Raw genomic sequence first — 16,911 nt, 5'->3', positions numbered from 1 at the left:
GAAGAAATTCATCCCAACAAAGGAAAGACTTGCAGTAACCTTAAGGCATGTTAAAATAACTAGATACATGTTATGAAAATTGTTTATTATAAATTAAATTATTACAGAACAGCAAAAATGGTGTAGTGTTGTCATATAACAACACAAAGGTGTTTGTACACTGATATACGTAGGTCGAGTCATAAGTCATGGCAACTTTTTTTTTCTCGCGAACAAGAGACAACACGGAAAATCTAAGGTATGCATTTGGAAACGTACGGTATGTACTTGCGTATGATGCTACTAGAATCAGGGCCTCTCAGGGTGCATGCACTGTGCACGGTGCAAAAGACGACTTCGCTTGGTTGACCAGAGTGCAGAACAGCACTCCTCGATTTGGAGTAATAGCGCTGTCTCTCTCTTTCTCCACGTCTGTCTCGCTCGCTCCACCTGTATCCCTCTTCCTCACTTGCTCCGTAGCGCTCCAAATCCGAGCCGAGTTGAGCCGAGCTTAGCCGAGTAGCCCAGAGACGAAGTGGTCCGAGCCTTGCCGAGTGGGACCGATGCACTGTGCACAGGAACTCTGCGCCTCAGTTTGCACGCGTGAGATTTTGGGCGTTTGAGAGGCCCTGCACTAGATGGTGTATGTAAACAACAGTGTGGGTCTAAGCATGCCCCCAAGTTCAGTGTGTGAGTGAGAGCGTCACAAAATAGAAGTCAACAAGCAGGAGCAACGATCTATATTAAAACAGCAGTTCTCCGCGGCAGAAATGCACGCTAATGCCATGCAGAGCTGCGGGAAGCATTACGTGTGTATGCCATGCCCTATAGAACAGTGGCGAGGTGGGTGAGGACGTGCAAACGGGGTAGAGCATCAATTACCGATTTGCCTCACCCATGCAGCGAATGGTATTCAGCGCCTGACCCACCGCTGGCAACGCACAGCGGAAACCTTGGGTGATTTTTTCGAAGGTCTGTAACCAGTGGAGACCTGTCCTTTGTGCGTAGTCTTGTGTATTTGCTGTCTATACCATAATAAATCAATGTTTACCAATGGCCTGTGTTCTGTCACTTTCCTAAGAGAATCTCCCGAAGTCAGAATTTGTCTTCAGGCACTAATGCATAAGTACATGCCCTATAATTCCAACTGCATATCTTAGATTTTCCGTGTTGTCTCCTGTTCGCGAGATTAAAAAAAAAATAGTTGCCATGACTTATGACTCGACCCTCGTACATTAATTAAGGAAACCTTCAAGAACACGTCCAGGCTTGTTGCTTCTTCATTTTATTTGCACAATCCTGGGTTCTAGTGCCTCACAACATGGACGTTTTTCTACTTCACGTTTTATCGATAATTCGGTAACTATAAAGTCGCTAGCCGGGCTGAGTGGCTCAGACGGTTCAGGACAACTTGGCAAGTTCGTTCCTGGCTCAGTCCTGTAAACTTAAAGGTGCTCAAATACGTCAGCCTCGTGTCGGTAGATTTTACTGGCACGAAAAAACTCCTGCGGGACAAAATTCTGGCACCTCGATGTCTCCGAAAACCGTGAGAGGTGGAATAGATTGGTGTGGAGAGGAGTGGCTATATGAAAAAGAGGTCTCATTAAGATCAATTCTTAATGCCCAACATTCAGTATTTGATCATAACTTATTCTGTATTATTTCTTCTCAAGTCTGCAACGTTTCAGCGCTGACCAATAAACATTGTTGCGTTCTTTACATCTTAGAACCATAACAGCAAATTTTAGAAGGCTTTTATCTCGAGACAAATAAATTAAACACTTCTGGACTAGATCCCAGGGTCATTTGGCCAATTGCCTTTCTGTTGACCTCACATCCTATTCTATTAAGGAAGGTCGATAAACAAATAATCGATTGCACTGTTGGCATTATATCTGAGCAATAAATAACGTGATCAAAATAATTCGAAGGCGCTGGACAGTCCGATGGTCTGGCCATAGATATTAATGACACCGAGTAAAATATTTTCAATTTCAACGTTACGAAAAAATTCTAGTACGGTGGCAGTGGTATTTTTAAAGCAGTCCTTTACTTAGGGTGTGCGAGGGAGTTGAAGTTCTCGACAGATTTAATCACACTCCCACGTAAAAGACGCAGGTGTACTCTCTTCTTTACCTGTTGACTGGCATGTCCAAAAGTAGACCTGCCCACCCACTCTTTTTATAGGATTCCCAAGGACACAGAGGCGCACAGCAACATTCGGAACTAAATCGCGTATTGGTATGTTCCACGTAAGGAGTCTTCTGACCTTGTAAACGTGCATGTGGGGACGTTTTATCTGCAAACTCTGTAACATCGCAATAATATTGACAGGTTTTCAGCTGTACTGGGGAGAAATACAGAATTATGGTGAGAATGAGAAACCGCGGCTACCTACTTCCAGGGCTGCAGACTACTTGTTCGGGAAATAAATAAATAAACAAATAAATAAATAAATAAATAAATAAATAAATAAATAAAGATGATTTCATATTTCAATAAATGGGTTAGGGGAGCGCAGCTACCAGCTTGCATTCGGAAGATAGTGGGTTCGAACCCCATTGTCGGCAGCTCTGATGATGGTTTTACGTGGTTTCCATTTTCACACCAGGCAAATGCTGGAGCTGTACATTAATCAAGGCCAATGCTGCTTCCTTTCCACTCCTAGCAATTTCCCATCGTCACCATAAGACCTATCAGTGTCGGTGGGAGGTAAAGCAACTTGTAAATTAAATAAATAAAAAATAAATAAATATATGGGGACCGTGATAGGTGGGTGGCGATGGTGGTGATTATTGTTTTAAGAGGAATACAACTGGCAACCAGCCTCTGTATAACACTAATCATAGGTCAGTTACAACTGACACATCGAAAAATGAAGGTATCGGCAAAAGAAAGACAAGGGCCACGAAGGGCGAGTAAATGATGGACTCCCAAGGCCTCGAATACTCTAATACCGTTGAGGTTGAAAGAGAACAAGAGCTGACCGAGGTCGGATAGGATAGGTGAAAGAGAGGATCCTGGCCCAAGTAAATGCAAGGAATGCCAGGACTCAGCTAAGGGTCCCGTAGTCGCCAGCCCACGCTCCCAAGTTAAAAGCTCCTGGGGCCAGTGAGTGAGTGAATAATAACAATTTTATGTGTTTTTGATACCACTAGGTACTATCACGGATTTCGGAAACTTCAGCGTGCCGGACTTTTGTCCCGCAGAAGTTCTTTTATGAGCCCGTAAAGCTACAGATACGAGGCTGACATATTCGAGCACTTTCAAATATTACTGGACTGAGCCAAGTTCGAAACCGCCAACAGAAAATAGGGAAGTGACTTCATCATCGGCATTTCATCTAGGTCGTTGCGGTTCAAATCCCAGGAATTTCACATGGAACACTTGAAATCAAATGTACTATCCTTGTAGTTCGAATTTCAGTTACAACTGAAGATCCCACAGCTGCGAACACAACATCAAAAGTCACGTTTGCTTGCTTTGGTTAAATACTATTATCAGAACGCGTGGAGCTCTAGAAGTAGTGGTGATTCGTCTAGTTTGCGTGTTAATAAACGTCAGAGTGACACAATATTACCAGTAAAAGAGGTTTGTTGTGTCAATAAATCTGGTGCAGGTCTCCACGAGTTTGGCACCTACAGGATGAAGCCGAACTCCACCGACAAAGTTTCGGAGATTGTACAGGTATACCTTCTGGGTATATAGGGTGAACTGAAATTCGCGTAGTCAGGCGTCGCAGCGCGACTCCTCACATGCCAGCAATAACACATGTCTCTCACAAAAGTTCGTCCTGGAAGTATATCCGGCAGAAAAAGGACGTTGAAGAGTAGCAATCTGGCGACACTGTAACCACATGTAGGGTAACTACCTCTGTCAGCACATAATTGGTCATTCTGTACAGTTGATGCAGTGGACAGAGTTTAGGGTTAGCATACAGGAGGTCAGGGGGGGGGGGGGCTATTTCATAAATGTAGTCCAGGTGCTATGGTATCTGGCATCTTAATCGTCAACAGCGATTGCAGCGGGTCGTCTCGAAACCATTTGCACTTACATACTACGATCCTAGAAATGGACGAACAATAGTTTTCATTGGTCAGCTTTGAAAGACGCCCTTTCCACAGCGTGTACATGAATTTCTTCGCACCACTTCATCTACTAGATGCGATATTAGACGAAATAAAAAACGTAAGCCACAACCCAGGATCGACCCCCTCGACCTCCTGCATGCTAACCCAAAACTCTATCCACTGTACCAACTGTACTGCACGACTAATATGTACTAACAGGGGTAGTTACCCTACATGTGGTTACAGTATTGCCAGACTGCCACTCTTCAACGTCCTTTTTCTGTCGGATATACTCGCAGGACGATATTTTTTTATTGCTGGCATGTGAGAAGTCGTGCTGCGACGCCCGAGTGCGCGAATTTCGATTCACCTGTATTTGTATGAGGGAGCCGTGGTCTCCGGTGGCTCGTTACACAGAGAAAAAAAATGAAACTCCACAGCCTGTTTCCAGTCATTTGACCGCGTCAGGAATGGAATTAATGAAGCCCCCTTCTAGCGGCAAGGATGGGAATTGTGCCGGCTGCCGAAGCCTGTCGCACTCCCGTGGGGCAATGATTAATTAAATGAAATGATATTGGAGAGTGTTGCTGGAATGAATGATTACAAGAAAAACCGGAGTACCCGGAGAAAAACCAGTGCCGCCTCCGCTTTGTTCAACACAAATCTCACATGGAGTGACCGGGATTTGAACTACGGAACCCAGCGGTGAGAGGCCGGTGCGCTGCCGCCTGAGCCACGCAGGCTCTCATTACAGAGTAATAATGTAATTGCGATTTATTCGGTTTGTTAACCGAATCATACTTGTTTCTGTGAAAATACCTTTATGCCAGTGAAAAAGCCTGTAATATGCAATAACCAAAATGTACAACACAAAACACAGGGTAATGAAACAACCCTCTGTCGCAGTGTGTCCAATCTGTTTTGTCAGTGCGCTGTACTGTACAGTACAGTACGTAACACATGCAGAACTGTTCCCTAACAGGCATTGTTCAAAATATCGACCGCCATGGTCACGGCATCGTTGGCTGCCGGCACATTAAAGAACTCTTGCGGGACGAAATTCCGAAACCGGACGTTTGTCAAGAACTATCAGTTATTATTTTCAGTGCAATACAGGTACAAAACTACTGGGGCAACAAACCAATCGAAATGCAATTACTTCTTTATTTCTTTCTTAATCTGCTTACCCTCCAGGGTTGGTTTTTCCCTCGGACTCAGCGAGGGATCCCACCTCTATCGCCTCAAGGGCAGTGTCCTGGAGCTTCAGACTTTGGGTCGGGGGATACAACTGGGGAGAATGACCAGTACCTTGCCCAGGCGGTCTCACCTGTTATGCTGAACAGGGGTCTTAGTGGGGGATTGGAAGATTGGAAGGGATAGACAAGGAAAAGGGAAGGAAGCGGCCGTGGCCTTAAGTTAGGTAGCATCCCGGCATTTGCCTGAATGAGAAATGGAAAACCACGAAAAACCACTTCCAGGATGGCTGAAGTGGGAATCGAACCCACTTCTACTCAGTTGACCTCCCGAGGCTGAGTGGACCCCGTTCCAGCCCTCGTGCCACTTTTCAAATTTTGTGGCAGAGCCGGGAATCGAACCCGGGCTTCCGGGGGTGGCAGCTAATCACACTAACCACTACACCACAGAGGCGGACGAAATGCAATTACAAACACGAAAATGCTCCACTGTCCCCTCGAGGCGGAATGTTCGCCATTCAAGAAACCCAAACAAGTCTCAAAATTCACCTAGGATTGATGCTCAAACCAATTTTGTACATTAACTAAACCAGCAAGGCCGTATTTAACATTACTGCCACCTCGGACATTAAAATAAATTTCCCCTTCCCACCAGGGAAATTGCCGGTGTGCGTGAAAATAATCGAAAGGGAGACAATAAAATGAATAATCAATATACAAATTAAACAGGAAAAGATACACAGAAATATATACGTCAATAAAGCTGTGTTTCGCTTCACTTATCAGTGTGAGGTCATTGCTGAAGAGGTTCTTTTCGCACTTCCTGTTGGGCAAAGGCATTGACCACATCGTCATAGTCTGTGGATTTTAAAAGTTCACTCTCAAGTCGTGCAAGCTTCCCTTAGAAAGAGAAGACGGAAGATATGTTTTGGTTCGTTGCAATGATGAAAATGAACGTTCGGCTGAACTGTTGAATACAGCGGAGCACTGGTACATACGCATACGAATATACATTTTCAAACCCTTTTGTCGTAAAGCAGGGGTTGTTACTTGCCTCTGAAGTAATATGATCTGCGTCGTAAATCACAAGCATAAACTGTGCGATGCACGTGACGCGACACATATCTGGCCTGATATCAAACACCAGTAGCTACATATCTGAAGTTAACACGTTGTTTAACTAATTCACGATCCTTTGCAAGAATATGTGCTGAAAGCTTGTGTTAAGAGCGCGAATGCCCAATTTATAAATTTCTTACTTTTGGCACTTAAAAAATTATCAATTTGAAAAACGTTGCCCCCCCAGATGTTGTCACCCCGAGCTACGGCCCATGTCGGCCTATGCGTAAATATGACCATGTAAACCAGGATATTGCCGGCCCCGCGGTGTAGGGGTAGCGTGCCTGCCTCTTAGGAGGAGGCCCCGGGTTCGATTCCCGGCCAGGCCAGGGATTTTTACCTGGACCTGAGGGCTGGTTCGAGGTCCACTCAGCCTACGTAATTAGAATTGAGGAGCTATCTGACGGTGAGATAGCGGCCCCGGTCTAGAAAGGCAAGAATAACGGCCGAGAGGATTCGTCGTGCTGACCACACGACACCTCGTAATCTGCAGGCGTTCGGGCTGAGCAGCGGTCGCTTGGTAGGCCAAGGCCCTCCAAGGGCTGTAATGCCATGGGGTTTGGTTTGTGGTTTGGTATAAACCAGGATATTGTTTACGAGGTTGAGAAGTTACTTCACCCCCCTCCCCTACCAAAATGGCAGTATAATCACATCATTCTGAAAGCCGAGGTTCGAATCTGGGCACTGAATGAGGCTGTGTCGAGGAAGTTTTATATTAATAACAACTTTATTCATTTAATGTCCGTTCTGTTGCTCAAGATTTTAAGAGATGTCGGAATGATATCCCGAGTTCTTTTTTAACGTGTCGGAAGTCAACGACACGGAGTGCTTACATAGAAACACCCTCAAACACCACCGACCTGACTCGAGATTGAACCCGCTATGTTGGGAACCAGTAGCGGCGACTAAGAGGGGCGAGGTGGGCATTCGCCACCCCCCCCCCCTCCCAACTTTGTAGAGAAATCACATTACATTTTTATTCCATTTTAGCCGACTGAAACTAGAAATTATTTTTTTAAAGTGCAATTTTTTAATTATTAACAAAATACGCACAAAATATCGTTCGTCGCGGCTAACCAATTTGTATAGCGCCACAGCAAGTTGTGGAGACTTCGCAAATGCTATGAGGAAGTGTAGCAGGAGTGTATTTTTTTGCCAAGGTCGTGGACAATGAGGTATGATCCACCTGCTTGCCGCGTGCATTCGTCAGTCTGGCAGTCTCTTTAATATTGTTTGTTAATTTCTTAGAGTGTAGCCAAATACTAAATTATGTTTTAATTTTATATTGACGCCGTACTTCTATTTAATTGTAATACGTGTGTAATATTGTTTCTTTGGTGAAAGTTTTATTAGTATTGAATCAAAATCTCAAAAAACTATTATTAACGCACTTAAGTTAGTAAACTGTCAACTTTTTCCTCTCTGTCGAAATTCGCTCAAAGAGCAACAAAAACTTATCATTTTGTAGCGTTCTTTTGTTCAGTATTGATGTGTATAACATCCCCCCCCCCCCCGCTATATCCCTCAACCCGGCTACTTTCTGTTGTCTGTATGTTTTTTGCCCTCCACTTCTAATACCCAATCGCCGCTACAGACGATTAGCTGCTCCACTGAGTCAGCATATAAGTCAGCAATACCTCTAGTTTTAGTAGTGTTAGTTTTCCCCTGTGTTATCAACCATAGGGAAACGTTTCAGTCTTTACTTCATGGTATAGGAATTTCAGGATGGATTTCTGAATCCAGTTCAAAACAGGAAATTTTCGGCCGAATAATGAAACGAAGGAAAATGAAGAAGGAAATTATGCTTCTTTGTACAAATCCAACTCCTTTGTATGGATAAGTCGATGTCCGAAGACGTGCACTGGGTGATTCGTCTCCTCTTTTTCATTTCTGAAGTTCCTTAGACAATACAGACAAGCAGTACATCTTGTTAGATGTGCCATTACGTACTAGGTCATGTGATATAGTTTTGTGTGCATTTAAGAGTTCTTTTCGTACAATAAGTGTATGATAGTAAAAAATAGTGTATTTTGTTTATGACTTTCTTCTTTTTCTTCTTCTTCTTCTTAATCTGCTTACCCTCCAGGATCGGTTTTTCCCTCAGACTCAGCGAGGGATCTCACCTCTACCGCCTCAAGGGCAGTGTCCTGGAGCTTCAGACATCGGGTCGGGGGATACAACTGGGGAGGATGACAAGTACCTCGCCCAGGCGCCTCACCTGCTATGCTGAACAGGGCCTTGCGGGGGGATGGGAAGATTGGAAGGGATAGACAAGGAAGAGGGAAGGAAGCGGCCGTGGCCTTAAGTTAGGTACCATCCCGGCATTTTGCCTGGAGAAGTGGGAAACCACGGAAAAACTTTTCCAGGATGGCTGAGGTGGGAATTGAAGCCACCTCTACTCAGTTAACCTCCCGAGGCTGAGTGGACCCCGTTCCATCCTTCGTACCACTTTTCAAATTTCGTGGCAGAGGCGGGAATCGAACCCGGGCCTCCGGGGGTGGCAGCTGATCACACTAACTACTACACCACAGAGGCGGACGTTTATGACTTTAAACGTCAAAAAGGAAGAAGAAATTACTAGAGATGACACACGAAGAAACTGAGCAGCAAAGCCGGATATAAAAATTCAGGAAAGCATGGCAAGAATAGGAATAATAATTTAAAGGGTGTTATCTTAATTTATTTAATACATACTATACCATATGATCAGTGTAACCTTTCCCGATGCCTCTATCTTATGTTGTTGCGCCACGTTGGGCGACCAATTTTATATATGCCTTACTTTTGAGTTGCGACCTTTACCAGCATATCTGTCTTACGTTTTTGAAATATTACCTGTGCATACACATATGTAAATATTACTCCGGTCTCTTAATTCAAAGTATCGGGTCGCAAGTCACACAAAGATTCCAAACTGGAATTGTATTCACGAGCATAAGTTCTAACATATGGCATATAATCATTTCTCAGGGTAAAACACACTTCGTTGTTCCTAAATGCATTAAATAAATCGCGGATTCCGTTGAAGAGTCGCCATCCGTTGAAATATTTATAATATATCCTTATATTAAAAGAAGTTATCCGATCCTCACCTAATATTAAGCGTAAGCTAGCTCAATAATTCCGTATGCTATCCTACTACTACCTACTTAAGGATTATAAATGCAAAATCAAATCTATATACAATTTATTAGCATGCTAATGTATAATTACAATGAATCATATATATTCATTGGCAATAAGGAAAGGAAAACCGTAATATTTTAAGTATCATCCCCAAAGTGCTTGGATTCCGGAATAAACATATTTGAAAAACGTTCAAATCTTCAATACATTTGCTTACATAATTGATAATAACCAAATTATACCATATCTTCCATGATTAAATTCGTATGAGGGGACAAATAGGGATCAGACCTTTATTAAATCAAGGAGGAGTGGAATATCTTTCATTTAATGTTGTTTGGAATTTTCTTTGGGGCATAAGTTAAGTTTTATTTTGGTTTCCGGTCTATTTGACCAACAATTTAAATATATACGTTTGGCTTCTTGTTTGTGACTTTCCACGTTACGAGACAAGCATTAGCATTTTTAATTATGGGTTCAAAACACCCATACAGTTACCAAAAATTCCTATCATAACCCAAATGAATAGATTAATTCAATACATCACCATCTGTACAACATAAACCAAATACATCTAGTACGGAGTGCTATAGATTTGACGGTACGTCATTCTAATCTGCGAAAATCGTGCCATACAGTGCAAGTCATGTGCTAAAATATTTACATACTCCCAAATATTTCTTCGCTGTGCCATAGTTTCGATAAAGCAGACCGTATTTCGTGTAAGCGCTAACATGCTGACCTTCAAATACGTAAATGTGCGAGATTTCATTATACTCCTAAAGATATATATATCGTAATACGTAACAAACACGTAACCTCACCATATCCTCTTCCGAAAGTTACAACGAAACAAAAACAGCATGGATCGAAACATGCATTCAATTCAACATGGCCTATATTCATTACTTGCAGTGCTAACCAAAATCTAAATATAATATGTAACACAGGAATCCGCATTCTAATTATCTATCCCATTCTTCAATAACGAACAGAAGCATGTTTCCTCATTCTACTTATAACATGCCACATTAACATTTCATTTCCTCTGTAAATATATATATTCCTTCATATTTAAAATATATCATCACTCAATTCCACTAAAATAACCTCTGTGTTACGGACGCAATATTCAATGACCTCATTATTCTCCTATACACTGCAACTTCGTAATATTTTAGACACTTCTTTACCATATTATTATCATACTGGCCATGGTTGGTATACATATTGACCTGAATTTCTAGGTTACGTCTTATATCTCGCTTATATTTATACATCCATAACTGGTTAAACGCTTCACGGTCTATACGTATTACTTGGCACAAAACATGCATAAATACTCAGTCAGATCTAGTTTCCAATAACCTTAACATTATCACATTAGCACTGCAGTTATATAGCACAAAATAGCACTTTTCATCGGCTAATAAATCGCATTTATATTCATATATCTTCTCATTGGCACTTGATCTCTTATATCTAGCACTCCTGTACACCTATAAATATTTTCCATTAATTGATTTGAAATTCATTACGATGTAACTCGTAATACTTATCTGGTAACTGGATTTCTGCTGGCTCTCAGCTGGACTACGGCATCATGGAACAGGCAATCGCTGCGATCCGAAGACTACGTCATCTGCGGCTTCATCTTGGGTCTTGGCTTGAGCTAATCAGTCTTGAGCAAAACATTTCCTCTGTTTAAGCTGAGTCCATGTCACCAGTCATCATGCAATCATAAAAGAACAAATACATGGTAGAGTACATAGTATACTGGTGAAAAATAGGCAATTCAATTCCCAATACTTGTTGTTGGAAACTCGTGTTAGACGAAAATATTCTTTTCTTTAAATTTATAATGTTCTCTAATTTGGCCTATTCCTTGTTCTTTCTTTTGCTTAAACAGATATTGCCTCCCTCCTGGAAACAATAAATTTTGCCACTATGGTACTGTTTTCGGCAATGTGTATTTCAGCTGAAGCTTCTTCCCCGATTCTGACTTCAGATCTCACAGTGACGAATATTTCTTTCAAATATACTCCTTTTCCGTATTGTATTCTTGCAGATAGAGTCTTCTATTCCGTTAATATATTAATATTTCCGTATGTGACGTTGAGTTGATCCTTTAATAATCTTATTATAAGCCGTGCAGCTTCCCTTAAACTTGTATCTTTCATCAGTCACAAAGTAGTCAAGAATCGTTCTCTTTCAAATTTTTCCGTCCGTCATTATTTAACTCTTGAAATTCTTTTCCCTTGCGGCCGGGCGATATCGATTTATTCGATCACTACTCTGTGTACTTGCACCTGAAGTTATTGTCCGCCATCTTTGTCCACTGTATTCATTACATTGACGGCCGCTAATGTAACGTAATGGTACAATACTTTACACGTAGGTTTTAAGAGAGCGTCTTGCTTTTTTCTTCCTGTAAATACATCAAAACCCTGAGATTTGCCGATGATAGTTATTTTTTCTGAGTCTGCAGAAGATTATAGAGACCTTGCTTAATTGTATGGACAGAGGCTTGGGGAAGGTGTTACAAGATGAAAATAACTACGACCGGGTGAGTTGGCCGTGCGGTTAGGGGCGCGCGGTTGTGAGCTTGCATCCGGGAGATATTGGGTTCGAATCCCACTTTCTGCAGCCCTGAAGATGGTTTTCCGTGGTTTCGCATTTTTACACCAGGCAAATACTGTGGATGTACCTTAATTAAGGCCACGGCCGCTTCCCTCCAACTCCTAGGCATTTCCTATCCCATCGTCGCCATAAGACATATCTGTGTCGGTGCGACGTAAAGCCACTAGCAAGAAAAAGTAATAACTACGTCCAAAACAAAAATAATGGAGTGTAGTCGAAAGAAGTCAGCTGATGCAGGAAATATTAGATTAGAAAATGAAGTCTTAAAAGAAGTAGATGACTATTGTTACTTGGGTAGTAAAATAACTAACGATAGCAGAAGTATGGAGGACATAAAATACAGACTAGCACAAGCAGGGAAGGCTTTTCTTAAGAAAACAAATGTTTTCACCTCGAACACTGATATAGGAGTTACAAAGATGTTTATGAAGACTTTCGTCTGGAGTGCGACGTTGCATGGAAGTTAAACATGGACGATAACTAGCTCAAAACGGAAGATAATAGAATCTTTTGAAATTTGGTGTTACAGAAGAATGCTGAAGTGAGATCGAATCACGAAAAAAGAGATACTGAATGGAATTAGTGAGAGGAGATCGATTTGGCTAAATTTGACGAGAATGATAGGACACATCTTAAGACACCCAGGACTTGTTTAGTTGGTTTTTGAGGGAAGCGTAGGCGGTAAGAACGGTAGGGGTAGACCAAGGTATGAATATGTTAAGCAGATCACAGCATATGTAGGGAGTAGTAGTTACGAAGAAATGAAAAGATTAGCACAGGATAGGGCCTTATGGGAGAGCTGCATCAAGTCAGTCTAGGCACTAATGACTCAAACACCGGGCGAGTTGGCCGTGCGCGTAGAGGCGCGCGGCTGTGAGCTTGCATCCGGGAGATAGTAGGTTCGAATCCCACTATCGGCAGCCCTGAAGATGGTTTTCCGTGGTTTCCCATTTTCACACCAGGCAAATGCTGGGGCTGTACCTTAATTAAGGCCACGGCCGCTTCCTTCCAACTCCTAGCCCTATCCTATCCCATCGTCGCCATAAGACCTATCTGTGTCGGTGCGACGTAAAGCCCCTAGCAAAAAAAAGTGACTCAAACAACAACATGCATTGCTTTTCAACATTTAAGAAAATTAGACTAACTCGCCCATGTTAATCAACAGGATAGCTCCTTATTGCAAACAAATGAACTTATTTAGATGTTTGCAACAATTAAGATTTTTCACTGTATATTTTTCATGTAGTTTATGTTATACTGTAATGATTAAGTCTGTTTTCAGATTTCTAGTTTACAGTAATTAAATATACAGTTTTCACTACAATAGGGACTTTTGGGGTGAATGCGGGGGCATCTTGAGTCGTCTGGAGGGACATGATACAAAATGAGTTGGCAACACTGTTTCCCGGCTTTTCACGTACACTACAATATGTGTTTATGTTCCATATATTCTGCATTCATTAGTTTTAGAATTTCTATTCTTAATTTCCCTATCACGTCTAAATTGTAAGTAATTCAATCAATCAATACTGATCTGCATTTAGGGCAGTCGCCCAGGTGGCAGATTCCCTATCTGTTGCTTTCCTAGCCTTTTCCGAAATGATTTCAAAGAAATTGGAAATTTATTCCTCCTTTCCTCGTAAAACCCAGTTCCATTTTCCTTCATTCTCTGTTGTTTCTTATATAGATTTACCTATAATACCTTGATTAAGTCGTCCTTCGTGGGTGGGAACGATAGAATGCATACACGGAATCCCCTACTCGTTGTAATAGACGACTTAGAGGGACCAGAGGCTCCCAACTTGGAGTGTGTTGGTGACCAGGCTTCTCTTAGCTGAGCCTGGCATTAGTTTAAGTTTCTCCTGCAACTTATTTTGGTAATAAATGTAGTGTATATTGTATCCAGCTGAATAAATCCCTCCTCTATATGTGTTGAATCCACCTCCATTTAAGTCAAGTTGCTACAGTCAGCAAGTGCTGAGTTCCCGTCCTTTTCCTCACTTCCGTGTTTCTGGCCTTATGTCTTTTAAGGTGATAAGATTTTCCTGTCCATTTTTCTCTGGCAGATCTTCAATGTGTCTCGGTCTATTTGGATTAATAATAATAATAATAATAATAATAATAATAATAATAATAACAGCAATAATAATAGCAACAATAATAATCATAATGGCTTTACGTCCCACTAACTACCTTTTATGGTTTTCAGAGACGCCGAGGTGCCGAAATTTAGCCCCGCAGTAAATCTACCTACACGAGGCTGACGTATTTGAGTACCTTTAAATACCTCCGGACTGAGTCAGGATCGAACCAGTCAAGTTGGGGTAAAAAGGCCAGCGCGTCAACCGTCTGAGTCACTCAACCCGGCTTTGGATTAAGAACCATGTGTATGAATCGTATACAAAAACTGGAAGGATGCAAGGTGGGTAATAATAATAATAATAATAATAATAATAATAATAATAATAATAATAATAATAATAATAATAATAATAATAATTTATTACTTACGTGGCACTTTTTTCTGAAATGATTTGAAAACTTACGTCAACACAAGCTCTAGAATCTCTAAGAATGTTTTCTCTTAATCGTTACCTTTCATATATTGTTTCTAATTTCTGTAAAAAATAATAACCGAAGAGTGAACATGGAAAAGGGTGAAAGTACCACAATGGAAAATGTTCTTTTTTTTGCTCAGAATTTGCTGAAAGGAACATACGGCTCAACATGGTGGAGGCTGGAAGTCTGGAGACGCCCAGTATGAACGTCCAGCCTTCGAAATGTTACACCGTATGGTCTTTTCAGCCAATTTTGGGCACAAAAAAAAAAGAAAGAAAACTTTCACCCTTTTCCATGGTCACTCTTCAGTTATTTGTAAATGTCAAAATACTTTTCATTGCAAGTGACATTTTCATCCTTTATCACGGTCTGTTCATTTCAGCAAAATAGTTGCGAAAATATTCAATGTTTTAAACTGTAGTATTTATAGAATATGCAAATTTGATTTTAAAAATTTACAGCAAAGTTAATTAGTAGGAGTTTTATAAATTTGAACATTATTTTATTAATTATTACTACGAGCCCGCCTCTGCGGTGTAGTGGTTAGTGTGATTAGCTGCCACCCCCCCCCCTCCCGGGGCCCGAGTTCGATTCCGGCTCTGCCGTAGATTTTTGGAACGTGCTACGAGGACTGCAACAGGGTCCACTCAGCCTCGGGAGGTCAAGTGAGTAGAGGGTGTTCGATTCCCACATCAGCGATTCCCGAAGTGATTTTCCGTGCTTTCCCACTTCTTCTCCAGGCAAATGCTGGGATGGTACTTAACTTAAGGCCACTACCGCTTCCTTCGCTGTTACTTGCATATCCCTTCCAAACTTTCCATCCCTCACAGGGCCCCTGTTCAGCATAGCAGGTGAGACCACCTGGGCGAGGTACTTGCCCTTCTTTCCAGTTGTATCCCCGACCAAATGACTCACACACCAGGACACTGCCCTTGAGGTGGTAGAGGTGAGATTCCTCACTGAGTCCTTGTAAAAACCAACCCTGGAAGGTAAACGGATGAAATAATAATAATAAGAAGAAATTGTGACATTTGTTTCCAAAACTCACCATCTCCAAAATGTGAAATTTTCCGCTAAGAGTGTAGTCATATAATATTTAAGGTTAAGAAACCAGTGGTGACATAATTTTATGCACAATTGTACTAAATCCCTGTGAGTTCTAAATTAAAACTGCATTTTTCTGTAAATAATTAAATCTGGGACAAAAATAAGCGAATTTCTTCTCATGAAACACTATATTCACGAGACATTTTAAAATCAAAATTAACTATATCTTCCACCAATTCCAGTGTTTAGTGGCACAGAAATAAAATTAAAACATGGTATTGTACGTTCCTCGCATTTAATATCTTATCTGACTTAATTATAATTATTGTGAAAATATAATTCACCACCCAAACCCTGTGGATACTCCATTAAACACTATATCTGTAGGATCAGTTGTTTCTGAGAAAAATGGACCTGCCAGGAACTTATACAATGTCAAGCACTCATTAGTTTTCGAACGACTGTACACGGTTTTAGCAATACTCACTATTTCCAAGCAGTTCCCATGACGGCTTGTCATCAGCTGATGACTTGGAATGTAGAAACCTATCATTCAACTTCCATTCTGTTTATCTGTAATAGTTAACAGTTGTAGGCATTAGTATAAAAGTTTGATTGAAATGTTCCATAATTATATTCTACTAGTTTTTCAGTGCTAAATACTGTACTTTAAAATGGTTTTCTTCTTCTTCTTCTTCTTCTTCTTAATCTGTTTATCGTCCAGGTTCGGTTTTTCCCTCTGACTCAGCGAGGGATCTCACCTCTACCGCCTCAAGGGCAATGTCCTGGAGCTTCAGACTTTGGGTCGGGAGATACAACTGGGGAGAATGACCAGTACCTCGCCCAGGCGGCCTCACCTGCTATGCTGAACAGGGGCCTTGTGCAGGGACGGGAAGATTGGATGGGATAGGCAAGGAAGAGGGAAGGAAGCGGACATGGCCTTAAGTTAGGTATCATCTCGGCATTTGCCTGGAGAAATGGGAAACCGCGGAAAACCACTTCCAGGAAGGCTGAGGAGGGAATCGAACTCACCTCTACTCAGTTGACCTCCAGAGGCTGAGTAGACCCCGTTCCAGCCCTCGTACCACTTTTTAAATTTCGTGGCAGAGCCTGGAATCGAACCCGGACCTCCGGGGGTGGCAGCTAATCACGCTAACCACTACACCACAGAGGCGGAC

The sequence above is a fragment of the Anabrus simplex genome, chromosome 4 (assembly GCF_040414725.1).
Source record: "Anabrus simplex isolate iqAnaSimp1 chromosome 4, ASM4041472v1, whole genome shotgun sequence".
NCBI lineage: Eukaryota > Metazoa > Arthropoda > Insecta > Orthoptera > Tettigoniidae > Anabrus > Anabrus simplex.
This window is presented reverse-complemented; position numbering follows the sequence as displayed.